General features: G+C 43.1%; 1 pseudogene; it reads left to right on the forward strand.

Moving 5' to 3' along the window:
- The first annotated feature begins 2,298 nt into the window (after positions 1 to 2,298).
- Positions 2,299 to 3,005, forward strand: LOC132364456 (ubiquitin-conjugating enzyme E2 G1-like; annotated as a pseudogene).
- The last annotated feature ends 18,058 nt before the right edge of the window (positions 3,006 to 21,063 follow it).

A 21,063-nucleotide genomic window follows, 5' to 3' on the forward strand; every position in this document is an offset into this window, starting at 1 on the left:
ACTTTCTGGCAGAAGTGATCTTCTCTCTCTGCTGGGGACCGCTGTGCAGGTTCCAACAGCACCAGGGTGTCACCTATGACTACGCCCTCCACCCCCAACAGTGATCTCAGGACTTCTTTTCATTTCTGAAGCCCCTACCAAAGGCCAGTCTGTATCGACTTTTACCAGGAATCTCACAAGAGTTTCTGGGTTGATCTCCTGGCCCAGTCCAACCCTCTTCATCCATCCTTGCATGGTCCACTTCACCACTCTTCATTTTCTGCCTCACATGTCAGTAATCAATGACCATGTCGGCTGTCCTCCAGCAGTAAGCTCTACCAAGGGACAGGCTCTACCAAGGGACTTGCCCTTCAGTCATCTACTATGACCAGCAAGGAGCTTGGCATGTGGAAAGAGATTCCTAGATATTTCTTGAGTGGAAAACTAGTTGCTCATCTATGTGTGATTTGGGGGATGCCCCTTTCCGGACCAGTCATGGAACAGACCATACCACCTGGTGGTGTCTGAGCACGACAGAGCCTCAATGAACATTTGCTGAATTGAACTGAATTGAATTGAATTTTGGAGCATGGAAATTTGTACTAGAAAGGTAAATGGGAGGAATAAGTGGGAATGACACTATCTAAATTAAAATCCAGTGCCGTGACAGCAGATCAGACATTTTCTCCTCTGATACTATTCTTGAAATTACAAAATGCTCAAGGTATCAAAAGCATTGAAAAATTGATCAAGGGAATTGTCTTTAATGAATGCCATGATTGTTCAGTGTTCTATTTCTCTTGGCGGCAAGAATGAGTAAAAAGTAAAATTGGGATGGGCTCTGGGGGAACAGGCTCTGCAGGTAACCAGCTATTCCCTAAACCTGAACTAAAGCACTTGAACTCTCTGTTCTTGTTTTGCTCATTTGTCACTCGGGGTGATAGGAATACCTGCTCTATCTGACTCATTGCATTGGCATCATGAAGTAAAATAGTTTCTTTAAATCCTTGTGAGACAAGGCAGTAAATTGAAAATAAGAAAGATAGGGAAGAGTGTTTTGAACAAGGCAGCTCAATGAGTTCTTGCTTTGATTCATCCTTTAGCCCGAACACAAAGCCATGACAGATAAGGTATAAAAATAGAAAGCTAAAAAGAGATATCTGGCTCAACAGAGGCAGAAGAAAACTCCTGGAAGCCTCTGACCCAGGGGGCTTTTTGTCTAAAATCAGCAGGGAGTTTGGCTCCTATGGGATAAACCCAAGACACAAACACCCAAGATGGCAGACAGGAACTAAGTACATTGCTTAAGTCAAGAACTGGGGTGGGAGCCCCATGGCTTTCCATTGCCTGGAGACCAATATTTTAGAAGAATGAGAGTCTAGGAATGTGGGGCTGGAGACCCAAACCCCAGCCAAAAACAGAGCCTAGTCACATGCTGGCCTCATGACGGCATGGATGTCCCCACAATCACTATGGGACGGAAACCCCAAACTGCCTTTATAAAATCTGGTCCAGGATGAAGTCACAGAGTCCAGGTGAAAGCTATCACAAAATGACCATCAGGGAAAAGCTCATTGGGTGGGGTGGAGGCAGGTGAGCAGAAAAATGAAAAGAGTAAAAACAAAACCCCACTCAAAATGAGCCTAAAAATCAAAACTCTGAAACATGTGAAGAAATATAATATGAAGGACAGTCAAAAATCCTTGACTCATTTTATGAAGCTAGAACACTCATACCAAACCGGATAAAAAAGGACAAAAAAGGAAAATCACAAGCCAATATCACTTCTGAAAATAGATGCAGAAATGCTAGATACAGTATTAGCAAACTGAATCTAGCAATTCAAGGTTTGAAGACTTTAATTCAGAACTTTCCAGTTGCTCTTGGGGCATTATAAAGTGAAATCATACCACGGTTCCAGGCTACCAAACTATGGAGCGACATGGAGATAGGAGCGTTAGTGCAGCAACGTGGAGACGGGAGCGTTAGCGCGGCGACGTGGAGACGGGAGCGTTAGCGCGGCGACGTGGAGACGGGAGCGTTAGTGCAGCTGCAGAGCAATGATCCATGCCTCCTCTGTGCAGAAGTGACAGCAGGGAGGGAACATCTGAGTACATAAACGAAGAGAGCACAGACCCATGTAATATGTGAACTTTTTCATCTGCACAAAAACATCTAGAATATTCTTTAAAAGAAAAAAATGCTGCCCTGTGCGCACCGCGGCGGCACGGGCACCCTCCCCTTGCGGGCGTGAGGCTCTGGGAGGAAAGCAGAAGCAAGCGGACTCCACGGGCTTCGGCGCCCCCGTCGTGTGGGCCTGGGTTCCTCAAAACACCCAGCTCCAGCAGCCCCAGAGCCTGTCCCCAGTCCTTCGGAAGCCCCGGCGCCAGCCCGGGCCCTTGGCGGGGAGGATGACGGAGCTGCAGTCTGCACTGCTACTGCAAAGACAGCTGGCAGAACTCAACAGAAATCCAGTGGAAGGCTTTTCAGCAGGTTGAATAGATGACAATGATCTCTATCGATGGAAAGTCATTATTGGTCCTCCAGATACACTTTATGAAGGTGGTGTTTTTCAGGCTCATCTCACTTTCCCAAAAGATTATCCCCTTAGGCCTCCTAAAATGAAATTCGTTACAGAAATCTGGCGCCCAAATGTTGATAAAAATGGTGATGCATGCATTTCTATTTTTCATGAGCCGGGGGAAGATAACTATGGCTATGAAAAGCCAGAGGAACACTGGCTGCCTATTCACACCGTGGAAACCATCATGATTAGTGTCATTTCTATGCTGCCAGACCCTAATGGAGACTCACCTGCTAATGTTGATGCTGCGAAAGAACGGAGGGAAGACAGAAATGGAGAATTCAAAAGGAAGGTTACCCGCTGTGTTAGAAAAAGCAAGAGACTGCTTTTGAGTGACATTTATTCAACAGCTGTAACTTCACTCATTTCAGGGTCTCCGATTGAGAAACATGGCACTGTTTTTCCTGCACTCCACCCACCTATTGCTGGACTTCTGTTGTAACAATTTGGCAAACACTGGCTGGAACTGGGCTGCAGTAAAACATGTCAGTATCAATGCTGACAAGAGCCTAACAAGTGTCAACTTACAGATGATTACGCATTTTGAATTCTAAAGAACTGTTTTAACCTTCAGGAAGAATTGTAAAGACCTGTACATAGCACAACATGATCCGGAAAATATATATACTGTTCATGTACATCCACAAACACACCTTGTACCCAATAATGCTTTCTTGTAGTAAAATAAGAATCATGTAAATTCTAAAAAGATTTTAGCAGGTTTTCTTTCCCTATTCATTGTTTCTTACCAGTTTTAAAAGACTCCTTAAAGCATGTCAGATAAAAAGCAATTAGGATTAAAAGTTTCCATTTAATTTCCTTTAAACTATTGCGGCTTCATTAAACTCTTTTCACTTACTAAACTTTGTATCTTCTTCATTTTGACACACTTCCCTTTGCTTTTATCTCTTCTGTCTACCAGGAAGTTTTCAAATCATTTAGTGCAAATACTGAAACACTCAATATGCAACTACTTGATTTTTAATGATGACTTCAGAGGAATGGTTGTCACTAGGTGCTTTGTCCCTTTTGTATTCTACTCGCATCCATCTCTTGGATTGGATAGTTCAATAACATGTTTTCGTTGTTGAGAGCTCTTGAATTCAGTCATTATCCCCAAGAACTAAAAAGAGTTGGTTCTGAATTCAATTCAGATTTAAAATTATTGAAATGTACCCCAAACAGTAAACAATTCTGATTTGGTTTTATTTTTGCCCTCAGTTACCTAATGTGAATATTGGATGAATAAACCATGCACAGCTACAGGCTTTCTACTTAACTTCTGGGTTTGCTATTTAAAATGCTGTTTACCCACATACCCTTTTCCTCAACCCTTCATATTTCTTTGCCTCTATTCTCTATACTGCAGATTTTTCTCACCTGTTGTACAAAGAAATTGTGATGTGTATTTTCATGTAATTTGATTTTGGAATTCTGTCACCTTATGTAGTGAGTTCTTCCAAAATATAATTTTTTTCCAGTTAAAAAAAAGAAAAAAATGCTGATTTTTTTTTGCCCTGTAGAAAGTTACAATTGTTTTTACCAAGAGTCTACATGGGGCTTGATTTACACTCCATGCATTGGCTGGAACATGGATTAGAGATTTGATAGAAAAATAAATCCTGTTTCTTATTTTTTAAAAAAGTTATGCATCCATAATAAATACATAGTCAATAAACCTTATATCTGAGAACCAAAAAACCGACATATGTCTACTTAACTCATTGGTTGAAGAAGTAAACACAGTAGAAACAATAAGATATTAAATGACGTAGAGAGTGCTATATATGAAAACCTCTGGGTTAATAAAGTGGTTCTTAGAGGTAAATTTATAGCATTAAATACATTTTTAAAAAGAAAAATAATATGAATAAATGAAACTTAACTCAAAAGCAAAAGAGGAGGGACTTCCCTGGTGATCCAGTGGTTAAGACTCCATGCTCCCAATGCCAGCGGGGCATGGGTTTGATCCCTAGTCAGGGAATTAACCTGGGGCACAGGCTTGATCCCTGGTCAGCATCCCGCATGCTGCACAGAGTGGCAAAAAAAAAACAAAAAAAAAACAAAAAAAAACTATGAGATACACTAAAGGAAGTAGAATAAATTAAAATTTAAGCCAAGAACAGAAATTAACAAAACAAGAGAACAAAGAAAAATAGAAAGGATCAACTAAATGAAAAGCCACTCGAGAAACATAATTTGAATATTTAGATGAAATATTTCTCCAGCAAAAAATAAATTCCCGAAGTTAATTCATAAATAAATACAATTTCAGCAGAAAGCTAGAATCTATAAAAAAATATCAATTCAGTGAATAGATTTAGTAGTAGATTAGACACAGCTAAAGAAAGAGTTCATGAATTAGAAGAAGTAGGTTAAAAATATCTAGAGTGAAGCACAAGGAAAAAAAAATAATGGAAAGTACAAAAAAGCAGTATAAGAAATATAGGGAAAAGGACTAACACAAGTGCAGCTGGCGTCCTAGAAGTAGAGACGAAAGTAAATGGAGCAGAAGAAATATTTGGAGAGGTAGAGATTGAGAATTTCCCCAAACTGATTTCAAAAAATCAAGCCACGGATTAAAGAAATATTAAAAACGTCAGGCAGAATTACTTCAAAGAAAGTCACCTGTAGGCACATCATAATACAAATGCAGCAAACAAAAGACAAAGAGAACATCTTAAAATGAGATGGGGGAAGAAAAAGATACATAACTTAAAGAATCACCAATAAAATATATGCCTTATTTCTCAAAAGGAATGATAGAATCTCCCCCTCCAAAAAAAAAGAAATGACATTTTCAAAGTGCTGAAAGAAAATAACTGCCAACCTAGAATTCTATACCCAGTGAAAATATCCTTTAAAATTGAAAGCAAAATAAAGATTTTAATAATTCAAGGAGCATGTTGTAATCTCTGGTGTTGTCACTAAAATAATAATGAAAGAATGCATAGATAATAAATTATGGGGAGCGTGTTGTACTCTCTGGTGTTGTCACTAAAATAATAATGAAAGAATGCATAGATAATAAATTAATTATGGGGAAATATGAAATAAAAACTTCAGTAATCCAAAAAAGGAAAGAAAGAAAAGGAACATTTGACAAGTGAAACTAACAGAAAATAATTATTTAGATGGTAGATTTAAACCCAGATTCATCAGTAATTATATTATATATAAAAGACAGAATACTTCAATTAAAAGACAAGGATTATCAGGCAGGATAAAAACATAAAGCCTGCTATATGTGCTTTATGAGAGACATCTTTTAAATATAAGGGTACAGAAATGCTAAAAGCAAAAGAACAGAAAACAATATGCCATGCAAACACTAAACAAAATAAAGTTGGCATAAGTATGTTAATAACTGACAAAATAGACTAAGAAGCATATTAGAGATAAGGAGGAGCATTTCATAATGACAAGACTCAATTCATCAGAGAGATATAAAAATTCTATATTTGTATGTACTAAATGTATCATCAGTTTATAAAGCAAAAATTGTAGGAAAAAAAAGAAGAAAAAGACAAATCTATGAACAGGGTGGAATTTTAACACACTTTTATCAGGAACTGATTAAACAAACAAATAAACCAACTGTGGTGCCTCCATACAATGGAATATTACTCAGCAATAAAAAGAATGACTATCAAACCATGAAAAGACATGAAGGAAACTTAAATGCATATTGCCAAGTAAAGGAAGTCTGTATGAAAAGGGTACATATAGTATGATTCCACTCATATGACACTCTGGAAAATGTAAAACTGTAGACACAGTAAAGTGATCAGTGGTTTCCAGGATTCAGGAGGAAGGGGGGAAGGATGAATAACACAGGGGATTTTTAGGGCAGTAAAATTGTTGTAATGTAAGTTTTTAGGGCAGTAAAATTACAGTAATGGTGGATGCAAGATACTATGCATCTGTCAAAATCTATAGAACAAAGAGTGAAATTTGATGACTGCAAATTTTTTTACAAATCATTTAAGAAATTGGGGGGAACTCAGGAAGGAATGCAGACTGTGACAAGAGAAGTTAACTAGTGAACTTTTTTTTTTTTTAATTTTATATTTGGCTGCATCGGGTGTTCGTTGCTGCACGCAGGCTTTCTCTAGTTGTGGCGACCGGGGGCTACTCTTCATTGCGGTGCGTGGGCTTCTCATTGAGGTGGCTTCTCTTGTTGCAGAGCACGGGCTCTAGGCGCGCAGGCTTCAGTGGTTGTGGCTCGCGGGCTCTAGAGCGCAGGCTCAGTAGTTGTGGCGCACGGGCTTAGGTGCTCCGCGGCATGTGGGATCTACCCGGACCAGGGCTCAAACCCGTGTCCCCTGCATTGGCAGGCGGATTCTTAACCACTGCACCACCAGGGAAGCCCTAACTTGTTAACTATTGCAGTTCTCAAGTTAACTATTACAAACATGAAACAACCTCACTGAAAGGGATGGGTAGGTGGGGTGGGGAGAGGTGTTGACCTAAGTGTCTTTGGAAATGAATGAGATCTCTAAGACTAAAGGCAAAAGGAACTGCATATGAGCTCTGTACACTAATGGATAAAGCTGTTTCCCTCTGGGTACTGGTTAACAATTCTGATACAGCTATATATGTATACTAGACTGGAACAATCACATCAACGTATGGCCGATGGTGGAGCCAGGTTTCTCAGTATTAGAATGGGAGTTTATGGATAAACAAGGGTAGGATCCATGTAGTAATGGATTTGAGATATCAATACGAACTCATGCTTTGCTTAATGTAGATACAGATGGTTACATATACAAGGGTTTATAGTTATACTATATGTACACCACTTAGTACACATATATTTTTTGCTCTGTCATCGGAGAAGTCTAACAAGAAATGACACCCCAGTATCAACAAGCATGGCTTAATACCCAAATTTTGGTTTCTAACACCGTTCTCCAATAAGATGAACCAGGGCTCCTTGGAGAAATGGCTGATTCTAAGACTAGGCAGGACATATACAAGATGAGCCTGGATAACTTGGTAGTCCCTGAAAGTGAGGAAGAGCTCAACACAAAACAAAATAAAACATCGACCGGTATGTCAAAGGACAAAGGACCACAGTAGCCCATTGAAAGAGTTCCAGGGGTCAAAGGATTATAACCCAGGAAATAAAGTAAATATTCACAAGTCCATACGGATGTAAATAAATGATTGAATAAATTAGTAAATGAGGAAGAAGAGACAAATCTCCCATACAGAAGAATTCCAAGGAATTTATGTAGATACTCTGCCTCCAAGGAGAGGGAGTAAAACTCCTTACTCTGTAAGTGAGGGCTGTGCAGAATGACCTCCTTCCAAACTGTACAACATAGAAAGGGAGAGAAAAAGAGTCACTTTACAGGGGATAAACCGGACAAATGCTACCTCAGGCAGGTGACTAAGGCCACCATCAACAGTCATCAATAATGTTGGCAGTACATATGCTTGCTGTGGTGTCATGAAAATAGCACTTCACCTTTGTGATCTGGCTCCCACCAACCCAAACCCCAGTCTTATCATGAGAAAAACACCAGGCAAATCCCAATATTGGGGCACCGTACAAAATACCTGACCAGACCTTATAGAAACTCTCAAGGGCATCAAAAGAGGGAAAGTCTGAGAAGCTGCTACAGCCACCAGGAGCCTAAAGAGGCCTGACAACTAATGTCATGTGGGATCCTGGAACAGAAAAAAAGAACATTAGGTAAAGATTAGGAAAATCAAAATGAATTATGAACTTTTGATAATAAGGTATCGATATTAGTTACATTAGTATGTACCATACTAACGTAAGAGGTTAGGAATAGGGGAAACTGGATGAGGTATATAGGAACTCTCTGTACTATCTTCCCAATTTTTCTGACAGTCTACAATGGTTCTAAAAGTAAAGTCTGTTAAAGGGAAAATTTTAAATGAACAAACTACCTCTATGCAAAAAACATAGATGAATCTCTCGAATATAAAGTTGAGCAAAGGAAGTCAGACACAAATCTACAAACTCTGATTCCTTCCATACAGAGTTCTTAAACTGGCAACTATGGCGTGAGAAGTTAGGAAGATGTTTTCTCTGGGGAAGTGGAGCGGATGATGGCCAGGGGATGTCATGTGAGGGCTTCTAGGGTGTAATTAATATTCAATATCTTAATCCAGTTTGTGGTCACATGGATATGTTCACTTCATGAAAATTGATTGAGCTGATGCTCATTATTTGTCTACTTTTCTGTACAACTCAATAAACCTCAGTGATGGAAAGAAAACAAGGATGCATGAAGAATGAATCAGAATATGTTTCCACATGGGTAAACGTAAAAAACAATGTTGAATTTTAAAAGTAATTTGCCAAATAATACCTAAAATATACCAATTTAAAAAACATAACATCAGTAAAACAAACTATATCTTACTTACAGACTTATAAAATTTAGTCTAAGTACAAAAACAAACAAAAATAGTAAACTCATGATAGCAGTTGCCTCTGCAGAGGGAAGAATGGAAATAGAATGAAGGAGTGGGGTGTGGAGGGTCTTTATAATGTTTTATAAATATGAAATATCTGGAATACATGTTGCAAGATGTAAAGTTGTGATATAGCTGGGTTCAGCTACGTGGGTAATCATGATTTTAACCTCTATTCTTTTTCCTAGTACACTTGCATATATTTGTACATATATATACAGAGAGAGAGAGAGAGAGAGAGAGAAAGGTGTATAAGAACATGCAACCAATACCATATAGAACAATAACAGGAGATATTAATAATATCTCCTAATAATAACAGGAGATATTAATAATATCTCCTAATAATAGGAGAATTAATAAGTATTTTGTGATCAATACTTGGCCTCAGCGTTTCTGAGGATGAATGGATGCGTAAATCTTTTGCAATATGGAAACTTTTGGCCTTTTTTTTTTATGAAGAGCCTAACTCAAAGATTAATTACCTTTACATTTCACCACCCCCTTGTTAATAACAAATCTTTCATGAAATGTAATCTCAAATTTTCCTGGAAGATAAATTACATCTGCTGACAAGCCTCTTTAGAACCACTGGGAACAGACAGATATTGGAGGTCGATGAGAAAGCAACCCAGCTGCTTGTTCATTCACTCTGTAGCACGGACCATGTGAGATATGATGGGGTCTGAACTCGGCTGGTAGCAGAGGAGTGGGGGAGGGGAGAACAACAAACAAATAGAGAGAAACGTTTTGAGGCTGAGCTGTCAGAAGTCACTGAATGGCTCTGAATAATGTGGCAGAGCCTAGGACTCCAACAGATGAGAAGAGGCATCTAGGACGTCAGCTAGGGTTGACAGCAAAGTTTGAGTGGCTGCGTGGAGGTTGGTGTCATGAACTGAGATGGTAAAGATGAGGGAGAAATTTAGGAAGTTCGTCTTTTGAACATGGGAAATTTGGGATGCCTTTCAAAGTCCAAGTCTAGAAGTGGGCGCTTGTATATTGAATTTGGAGCTCAGAGAGGAATCAGGCAGGAGATATACACTTGGTTGTCATCCGTATACTGATGGTACTTCATGCCAGGGGACGTGATGAGACCCCCATGGAGAAAGGGTAGCTAGGGAAGAGAGGTCTGAGGTTCAAGTCTGGAGACACTCCAGGGATTCGAGCTTCACAGAGGAGTGTGGAACCAAATGAGAAAAACAAAGGCTATTCCAGAGCTTTCTGCAGCGAGGGAATTGGCCACCATCACTTGCATTTTGGCAGAGACCCAAAGGCAGGCAGAAGAGCGGGAAAACCTCGTAGTGGAAGAAAGGGACGGCTTCAGTATCCCTGATTTGAGGCTGTGGGCCTGGGGAAGCTGGAGGTGGGGTAATTAGAGCAGGGCATCCTATGTGAATGCTTAGGGTGCATATTTGGCTTTCTCTGTTGGCCTTAAGTTGGAAGCGGGGACAAAAATTGGAAAGCTGTCAGTTATTAAGTCCTGGCCATTTGGGGTCAGTTGTTGCAGAAGTTATTGATGAACTTCCTGTATCGTTGCTGGAGATGGCAGTCTAGCTGCCTACACGTCGTACTGACAGCAGGTTGGTTTCCTGGGCTGGTTACTGTAGTCAAGGGGTTGGTTTCCTGGACAGTTTGCTGCTGATTGTGGGTCAGAGTTCTCTTTATATGTGTGATCTGACTATTGTCCATTTGTATATTCAGCCTCTCCGGAGAGTAAAGCAGAAGAGGAGACTAAGAGGGAACAGCAAGAGGTGGGAGGAAGAGCAAGGAAAAACACCATCCTGGGAGTCAGGAAAATAAAGCGTCTCCAGAAGGAGGGAGTGGTTAACTGGCAAGGGTCGCCGAAACGTCTGATAAGAGGAAAATGCAAAAGTAGATCGAGGTTTTCCAGATGAAAAAGAGATGCAACCATCATTCTTGCTGAATTCTCACACAGGAGAAACATTTTCCTGTGGCAATGGTTGGAAACAGGAACTAACAGGATGAATTAGGAAGAAAAGATACCAGTCAGTCCCTGCAGGTGGCACCTTACATCACTGTGGAGGACCGAGCAGCAAACACTGCCCCCTACTGGGAAGAAATACTGGCTGATTAGATCACACCTGATATTTCCGTGAACCTCAGCCCCCTCCCAGGACTTAAGCCCCACACTAAAGGCTCTATTATTCCATTTTAGGGAATTCTACTGCCAAGTAGATTGGGAAGCTGGTCATTCTCCTTCACAGACTGTTAGAAACAAGGCAAAGAAAACTGAAGACAGCAGTCCCGGGTTTAATCTCCAGCATTCCATCCCAGGAACTTCAAATCTGCCACAAGAATGTTAACCACGAGAAGAAATTGTTTAATGATGCTTTTCACTATCATGAATTTGGTTTTCCTATACCTACGTGATGTAACCATGTTACAAAAACACGTACAATTGAGAACAGATAAAATTATCCAGAATCTCTCTCCCTTAGCATTGCTCTGTTAGAATTACCTTACACTTGAATTTGATGGATGACATAAGCAGATGTTTCTGCCCCTCCATGAGGGGACATTTGCCTCACTTCTAGATGTGAACGCTAACTCCTGTTCTTCTGGAAACTGACTTAGAGGCTGCGGAAACCTAAGAGCAGAGAGACAGGGAAAGGACGACCTTGAGGTTCTTCTTCTTTGTCCTGCTGCCTTCACTCCAGCCCAGGCTCTCATCTGGATCACCCAGCAGTCTCCTACCTGGTCCCCTGGGCTTGTTCCTCTCCTGTGCACCCTTCACACGGTTGCCAGAGCATCTTTCGAAATCCCCCATCTATCAGTACTATCCTTCTCCCTACGAAAATTCAAAGGTCTTCCCTTTCTCAAGAGGTTCCAGTCTGGACTCCCTAATAATACACAAAAGATCCCTCCACGTTCTGCCCCTGCCAGCAGTTTTCAACCTTGGCTACATTTTAGAATCCTTTAAAGATTTGAGAGCTTTAAAACCTGTCCAGTTGGGACTTCCCTCCTGGTCCAGTGGTTAAGACTCTGCACTCCCAATGCAGGGGGCCTGGGTTCGATCCCTGGTCAGGGAACTAGATCCCGCATGCCGCAACTAAGACCCGGCACAGCCAAATAAATAAATATTTTTAAAAAACCAAAAACTAAATCTGCCCAGTGGTTCTGATTTAATCAGTCTGGGGAGGGTCCCAGGTATCCAGAGTTTTAGTTCACTTCTCCAAGACCTGGTGACACCTTCTTGAACTATTTGCATATTCCAGCAGCTCAAAAAGAAGAAAGACTTTTGTGTTTCCAAGGTCACTCCATGCAGCATACGGCAGGTTTCAGACAGAGAAATGGGGATGGGGATGAGGAAGGGAAATGTGGGAACCCGGATCTGGGAGGGTGCTTGTGAGACCTCGATAGACAGCAGCCCCCGGACTGACCAGTGGCCCGAGAAGTGAAGCAGCCAGCGAACAGGAAAAGGAGGGCCAGTCCTCCTGGACTACAGGGGCACTTCCGCTTGGGGGACCATCCTCCCAGGCAGCTCGGCCCCTCAGCAGATCTTCGCCTGCTCCTTTTTCCCTAGGCAGTGTAAGGGTAACTACAAATGGAAAGAAAAGATTTTCCCTGGTGCCAAAAGGGAAAGAGAACTCCCTCCCTCCCTTTCTTAGGGTGTTTCCTTTACAATCCTTTCTCTGTCTCTTTGAGATGTGTGTAAGCCTTTCCAAAAACCTAATAACCCTTTACCAGTTTGACTCCCCAGAGACGTCTTTCTTGGGGGCCTTGGAGCCGTCTCTTTGAAATGTGAACGTCAAGGAGGATGGTACCCTGACTCCCTGTCTCTCTGGCTCCAAGTTGTAACTTCCTGCTTTGACAAAGGCATGAGAATTTTAATTTTTCTTAACATTAGGTGTTGCCTGCCAAATTCTGCTTGGGAGTGGAGGAAGGAGGTGAGACTTTGGGGGCATCACTCCAGACTCAGGCACCCTCGACCCAAAGCTACAGGACTGGTTCTGGTCTGCCACTGCTGTCTCCTGCTCTAGCGAAGTGGGATAAGCATGTGTAAATGCCAGGTAGGAGCCACACTGCCATGGAAGTTGGATTGCCCAATAAGCACACATGAGCTGACCAGTGGAGGCCATGCCAAATCTCATGGAAGGGGGATCAGGAACTCATATACATATCACAGCAGAGAGTAGGACCAGGCGAGTCAGGGTTACCCGCTATAGTAAGTTACTGCCCAAAGGAAAAGCAATGGAAAAAGGTCCCCCACATTCTTAAACACAAAAGTCATCTGCTTCAGGAGAAGATGAGAGCAACTTCCCAGGTAGAACTTGAGGACTGCTGCTCACAGCTCTACTGGGAATGGGAAAGGGTTTTCTTAGCATGGAAGTGTGGACAGGCCCCCACTGGTCTGGGAGGAAATGCCCATCTCCTGGACTCCACTCTTGTTATTGTCCTAGAGGTTGATACTTAACTGTCTGAGAAAGAAGATGAGATCATGAGATCTTGCAGGTTTCAGGGCCTGCAAAATAGGTTTCAAGACCCCGAGGGCCGGGTGGAGGTGGATGAGAAGGGTTACAGTCTTTGGGTCCAAGAGGTGTGGTTGGTGAGAACAGGGGAGTCTTAAAGAGCCATTAGAGCCTGGGACCGTACGGGTGGGTACACAGAAGAAAGCTCTAGGTCCATGGGCTCCACGCTAGTGCTCCAGGATCAAGCCCAGACAGAGAACCCACCCCTGAACTATGACCTCATCCCCGCAGGCCCCCACTCTGCAGTCAGAGTGTCCATGACTTCTGCAAGCTAATCATGGGCAGCATCTGTTACTCTCCAGTCAAGGTACACCTCAGCTACACTCTGGACTCCAGGAGGAGTGAGCTCAATAATAATCTGGAACCTCTGTAAGCCTTGGGGAGCACTAGATCCCAAGGTGGGCTTTGAACTTGGTGTTATCACCAACCAGTGGGTGTGGACCTGGAAGTCCCATACCTCGGTAAGAGTGGGAATGTTGATGCCCTGGGAACTGGGGACAGACGAGATAAGCACTCCATTTCTATGAGTTTGCTTTTGTGCCAACCATCTAAAACACCTTTCCTTTTTTGATCCATGTGGCAGAGTCCTTCCTGTCTGCCAAGAGTCAACATTAGCATCACGTTGCTGAAGGAACCTTTCCTGGGTCCCTTTAGGTCGAATGGCCCAATCCTTCCTCTTGCATTCAGTCCTTGTTGATGAACCCAAGTTTGTGTGTCCGATGCACAGTGAGGCCAAACAAACCAAAACATCAGAGTTTGGAGCAGAGAAAAGTTTATTGGAAGTCCAAGCAAGGAGAACAGGCAGCTCATGTTAAAAAAGCCCAAAGTCCCCAATGATCTGGGGGGAAGAGTTTTTAATGGCAAAATTTGGGGGTGGGCTGCAGCGTATGTGACCTTCCTCTGATTGGCTGGTGGTGAGGTAACAGGCTGGTGTTCAGCCTTCTGTTTCCAACCAGTCTGGGGTCCTCATGGGTGGAGGCCTTGGTTCCAACAGAAGAACTCAGAGGCATATTGCCATGTATATGCCCCAGGAGGAACCAGGACCCTGCCCCATCCCTGCACTACTGTTTCTTGACTGCTTTTCCTTTGTTTCTGCATTGCCTCATTCCTCTGATTAGTGACTGTTTGAATCTGCCCTTTGGAACTCAGGGAAGGTCTAAGAGGCTGAAACCATTTTCCTACACACAAGAAATGGGGGACACAGAAAGGCTTTTGTACTCGGGAGGGTCCCACAGGGTCCTGCTGGGTTTCATCCTGTCTGGATTATAAGGATTTTGACTCATCTCTAGCTCCATCATTTTGCCCTGTATTGGGCACCTAGCAGGTACTCAATAACTGTTCAGAGATGAATGAAGGAATTCAGGTGCAGAAACTAGTCTGAGGATGGTTTGCCCATTTGACAAAGTCACCCAGCTTGTTAGTTTCTCATCTCTTTGAACCAACCAGGAATAGAGACCAAAACTCAGATTGGCCTTTTCATTTCAGGGCATGTCCTGTCCTTCATACAGGTGTAGAATTACCATAGAGTTTTTGTTGTTGGTCACTCCTAATAATCCCTAGTGGCTACCTGGGTGGAGCTCACATTGTGCGACAATGAGGAAAACCCATGCCCCACCCAATCCCGTCCCCTGTACTCACTCACCTGACCCCACCCGATGACTTGGTCCCTCCATCAATCAACAAGAGTACATTGAGGACATACTGTCGACTATTCTCTACCGAGACAAGTGAAGTGCAAAGAGTTGTTAAGGGCACTGGCCTGAGACTGGAACTCAGCCAAGGCTGGTCAGATGACCACATGATCAGAGGTCACAATACTCCTTATTAAGCCAGGCAGTTTGCCTTAAGAAAGGTGGCTGCAGAATTTCTGAGTTTTCCATACAATCTCACCATGGCTACTGTCAGGCATGGGTGAGGTTCTCATCTTCCAAAGTCTCCTTCTTTAGAAAACCACCTGCTTTACTTTAAGAGAAGTACATCCTTACAAAAAGTGAGCTCTTTGAGGGTCCAGAATTTCAACATATGCCACCAAACTCTTTCCTTCGCTCTGAAATTTTGGAGTAGCTCTTCACCTTGTGAATTTGTAACACTCCAAAGCAGGAAACGCACACATTCAAACACATGTAAATACCAAGAGTTATTTCCTAGTAAGCCCCTCCCATATTCCAGTTACACAGATGCAACAAGATAGAGAAATTTTCATCTAAGCAGCTGGTGTCAGAAGTCCAGCCTTTATCAGGTGAGCCCACGGGTGGCAGACCCTGAGCCCTGGAACTTGTGTTGACTGGCGCAGGGCCTTCAGAGGAAGAGGAAGCCACCCTATGTAGTTTGGCCCTAGGTGAGCGTTTGTGGGTGGGTGGGATTCAGGAGGATACAGGGTGAGGAAGAGGGAGAGGGAGAGGGAGATGGTAGAATGTTCTGCAAGATGAGACCCCCTTCTCTCAAATCAAAATGAATGGCCAATTAAGTAGAGGAAAAGATGCTCAACATCACTAGTCATCAGGGAAATGCAAACACACACCACGATGAGATATCACTTCTGCCACTAGGATGACCAGCATGAAAAAAATCAGATAACAATAAACAATAAGTTTGGGCAAGGATGTGGAGAAATCAGGACCTTCATACACTCCCCGTGGGTGTATAAAAGGGTTCAACTGCTTTGGAAACCAGAAAGGCAGTTTCTCAAATGCTTAAACATAGAGTTACCGTATGACCCAGCCATTCTACTCTTGGTATCTACCCAAGGGAAACAAAACTTCATTTTTCCACATAGAAACTGCACATGAACGTTTGTAGCAGCATTACTCATAAAAGCCAAAAAATGGAAACAGCCCAAATGTCCATCAACTGATGAATGGATACACAGAATTCTGTATATCTATACAATGAAATATTATTCAACCATAAAAAGGAATGGAGTACTGATACAGGTTACAATGTGGATGAACCTAATAAATGTTACGCTAAGTGAAAGAAGCCAGTCACAAAAGATCACATATTATATGATTCTGTCTGTATGAAGTTCCTGAATAGGGAAATCTATAGAAACAGGAAGTAGATGGCTGGTTGCTTAGGGCTGGGCTGGGGGCGGGGGCAGGGGAAGGACGAGGAGATAAGGGAGGTGATAATAAAGGGTTTGGGGTTTCTTTCTGAGGTGATGAAAATGTTCTAAAATTGACTGTGGTGATGGTTGCCCATATCTGTGAATATATCAAAAACCATTGCATTGTACACATTAAATGGGTGAATTGTATGTCTGTGAATTACATCTCTATAAAGACGTTTAAAACAAACAAACAAAATCAAAGACCTTCTTTCTGTCCTTTTGATTTCTTGTGGCAGCTGGTGACTGAGGCACACTTTGTGACCTGGGAGGTGTGGGTCCCAATAGAGGCAGAGGCAGGTGGGGAGGGAGTGAGGTGGGAAGCAACAGGCACCATACAAGGCTCAGGGCTTCCTAAGCTATGGAGTTGGGGTTTGAACTCACCCAGGTCTTAGAGACCCGAGCAGGACCAGTTGACATCAGGGTGCAAACATGTCCTCTAATCCACACTGCAATCCCTAGGAGCTGGGAATGTGCTGGTTCCTCTGTACTCGCTTTGTCAATGTGTCCTGAGTACCACTGACTATCATCTTGCAGATTTCTCCTTCTCCCCTCTTGTCTGAGAAAAAGTAAAATAAGTGCATGCAAAGACTCCCACTGTTTACTCCAGCTCAAAAGAGGCCAGACTACCCCCCTGAAAACACCTTGGCTTGGGGTGTCTCCTAGTCACTCCCACCCCCAAGACACCTAGCGTCCACCTCGAAGTTGGTAAAAATTCCCGTGTGTTGAGCTTAGTGAGACAAGACAGAAGTTTCTGGGAAAAAAACAAAAACAAAAACAAAAACTTTTTAACGGCAGTATTTTTTTTTTTTTATGGAACATTGTTTAAAAGTAATTTCAACATACACTCTTTGTCAGTTGAGTTGTATAGCACTTGTATGTTAAATGCCTCACATTCGGAGATTATTTTGTTTTCAGACCCAACAGGGAATTCCTCAGGAATGAATCACTATTGTGCATTCAGAATTCTGTGGCTGCATTGCTTTTTATCTTTATAAATACAAGTCTTCAAAACCTGTTTATTCCATTCTATTTAGACAGCAACAATAACAAGATTCTTAATGCATATCCCACCCCCCAACCTGTACTCTTTCCCTATGCTACCATTTTGATGCTTACAAAAGAACACCTCAGTTCAGAAACCAAGTTTTACAACTACTATTCCTACCCATCAAATGGTGATGCAGAAGGTCGTACTTCTCCTGAGTTTTAATATATTAAGAGTACGTTACTTACCTAGGACCGAAGGACTGTGCCTTACTTTATAAGAAACAAAGATAAGCCACATCAGTTGAATTCCATATATGTGATGCTACGTATTCAATTTATTAAAAACTGAAATAAACATCATAATCAAACTAAGCCTCCAAACTCATGCTCTTCACGTGGAAGACAGTACAAGAGCAGACACGATAGAGACTGCCTTGCAACAAGCAAAATGGGAAGGTGTTTGGGTCCCCTGTTGATTTTTGAGCCACTGTGCCAGATCTGATCTGCCAGTCTTTGGGCTTCTGCGTATATGTGAACAAATAAACCCTTATCTATTTAAAATAAATACATAAATATTTTCTTCTTAAAAAAATAAATAAAAGCATTATGTGTCTGCAGTGGTTGCATATTGCAGGTCCAGGTCAAAAACTCAGGAATCTCCCTTCTGTCCCAGCTCCTTAAGGTGGGCCCTGCAGATCCCAAGGGGACAACTTTCAGAAAACTGCTAGGTGTCTAGATTAATCATATCCTTGAAATGTTTTCTCATCACTCAGTGATTTCTTTCTTTAGCTTAACTCCGCTGGTTGGATAGATGGGGCAGATCACAGTGTGAACACAGCTGGGGGCGTGGAGATAAGAACCAGCCTCTCTCGGATGCATCTGGGGAAAGGCAGGCCCGCGTTTCCATGTTGGTACACAGAGTCTGCACCCAGAAAACAGCCCGGTGAAATATTCGTGTGCATTACCTGCCTTAGGTTCTAGCCTCCCACACAGACACGGCCCACTCAATAGTGCTTGAGGGAACTACATCCATACAGAGTTAAAGAAAAAGGGTTCGAGCTGGGTTGTAAGCAATTCATTCAACAAATAGCTATTGAGTGATGATTTCATTCCAAGCCTCTGCTAGGTGCTGAGAAACCAGAGACAAATAAATCAAAAGAGCTGGCGAACTGGCTGGAGGTTGGAAGGGAGGCCAACCACCGGGGTCTCGATCAGTGGGGTGAGAGCTGTGCTGGGAGCTCAATGGGTCTGCAGGAGCCGGAGCAGGGACATGTAGTTCCCCGACCAGGGGTCAAACCCATGCCCCACCCCTGCAGTGGGAGCTCGGAGTCTTAACCACTGGACCGCCAGGCAAGTCCCAGGGACACACAGTTCCATTTGATGGGACAGGCAAGCGGCAGGCAAGTCATCCCAAAGGACATGATGCCTGAGAAGTTCCCTGAGAACAACTAGAAGCTGGAAAGTCAGAGAAAGGCATCGCAGGTGAAGACAGAGGTGGAAGTATGGCACGCACGTCCAGAGAAGCGCAGATGCCCACTGTGCTTGCTGTCTCTGCGGGAGGTGAGAAAGAATTCCCAGTGTAAATGGATGCACCTTAGGAGACTGAGTTTGGACTTTAGGATGAAGAGGAAGGAGGTATGAAGATCAGACATACGTGTTAGAAAGCTCACTCGAGCTGTTTGTTGTGTGGAGAATGGATGCGCGAGGCTTGGCCTATAATAAAGTGAGAAAGGGTGAGCGTCTGATGGGGTGGGAACACAGGGGGCACATCCTAAAGATAGAACAGAGAGGGATCGGGACTTGCAGAAGTGACTGAAGTCGGGGATAAGGAGACAGAGGCCGCCTTCCATGGCCCTAGCTTGAGTCACTGGGTAGACAGGGCTGAGATCTGGAAGTGCGGGTGGGAAATCAATGAGCCCTGCCGGATAGGCAATTCTGGAGTTCCTGAGAGAGGGCTGAGGTGAAAACGTGTGCAGGGAACAAGGGCCTGATCCACATAAGCACGTCAAGACTTCTTTCTGAAAGAAGGAAAGCACATCTCTGATGGTGCGAGACATAAACACACATCAGCGGGCCAGCCTCGAATATCTTTCTTGGGGGGATTAAATGATGGGGCAGGGGTGACGTATTCCAGGCTCTCCCTTGCCCATGAGAGGACCTGAGTCGGTGATGAGAGGAAACTGTGAGCAGGTCCTATTCAGTTTAATACAATGCTTGGCCTTAAAACTGCATCGCAAACCATGTAAGAGGTGAGAGGACCACTGATGACCAGCAGCTTTAGCATCTGAAAAAATTTAGAGACACTTACTCTGGCTTTTAGAATGTTTTTAGACCAGGGACTGCACAACGACAGCACCATCTAGAATCACAGGCCTAACACATCGCCTCAGGTCTAGGTTAGCTAATCGGTTTAACTCATCATTTGGTGTTTTCTGGAAGGACATCTATGAGATAACTCTCTCTTGAAAGGCTTCAGAATAACCAAACATTAGGACAGAATATATTTTTTAAAACATGGGAAATATGCAAAGAGTGAGCAAGCAGTCGCTGGACACCTTTATAAAAATATCCATAGAAGTGAATATATATGATGAAAAATGCAATACAGCTAGAGGTCCTTCTTCACCCTTTTTTATTGATATACGAGTATATTCACCCAGGTGTTCTTCTCACCCAGAGAGAATTAGGTCGTATTCCTTACTACAGCACTGGTTTGAAGTATTTATGCTTCACTAATGGTACTGATATAAAGTTAGCTAAGAGAAGATATAAACTGGAATTTTAATTCTGTAGGAGTAAAAAAAATCACCCCAAAACTTAGTGACTTAAAACAACCACCACTGTATTCTCTCACGCTGGGCTGTGGATTGGCTGGTGTGAGTTGGCAGCTCTTCTGCTCCATGAGGTTGGCTAGCAGTACAGTCTCTGAGGGCTCTATTTTGCTAGAACATTCCAAGATGACATCTCTGCCATCTTGGTGCTCCTCCCTGTGGCCTTTGTCTCCACGGAGGGATCTTACCCTCTAGGGTCTCTCCGTGTGGCCTCTCTCCACAAGAGGTAGTTGGACTTCTTACACAGCAGCTGGCCGCCAAGAGGGCAGAAGCAGAGGCTGCCAAGGCCACTTAGGATCAGAGCAGGCACAGTGTCACTTTCAGCATGTTCTGTTGGTTTAGTCAAGTCTTAGCGGCGATGCAGACTCAGTGTGGGAGCAGACGTCACCAGGGCACTGATGCCGGCGGGTGTGGCTCCTTGGGGGCCGTCTTTGCACACTGGCTGCCACGGTTCACAGGGCAAGAGGGATGAGCAGTGAGGTGGTCAGAACCACAGCTCTGGAGTCAGATTAATACAGGTTGAAATTTTGACTCAACCACTTCCTGACAATAGATGTGACCATGTGGTGTAAGACATAAAATGAGACTCGAGATCATGTGGTCTTGACATCTGGTGAAATTGGTGGC

Source organism: Balaenoptera ricei, chromosome 4 (assembly GCF_028023285.1).
Source record: "Balaenoptera ricei isolate mBalRic1 chromosome 4, mBalRic1.hap2, whole genome shotgun sequence".
NCBI lineage: Eukaryota > Metazoa > Chordata > Mammalia > Artiodactyla > Balaenopteridae > Balaenoptera > Balaenoptera ricei.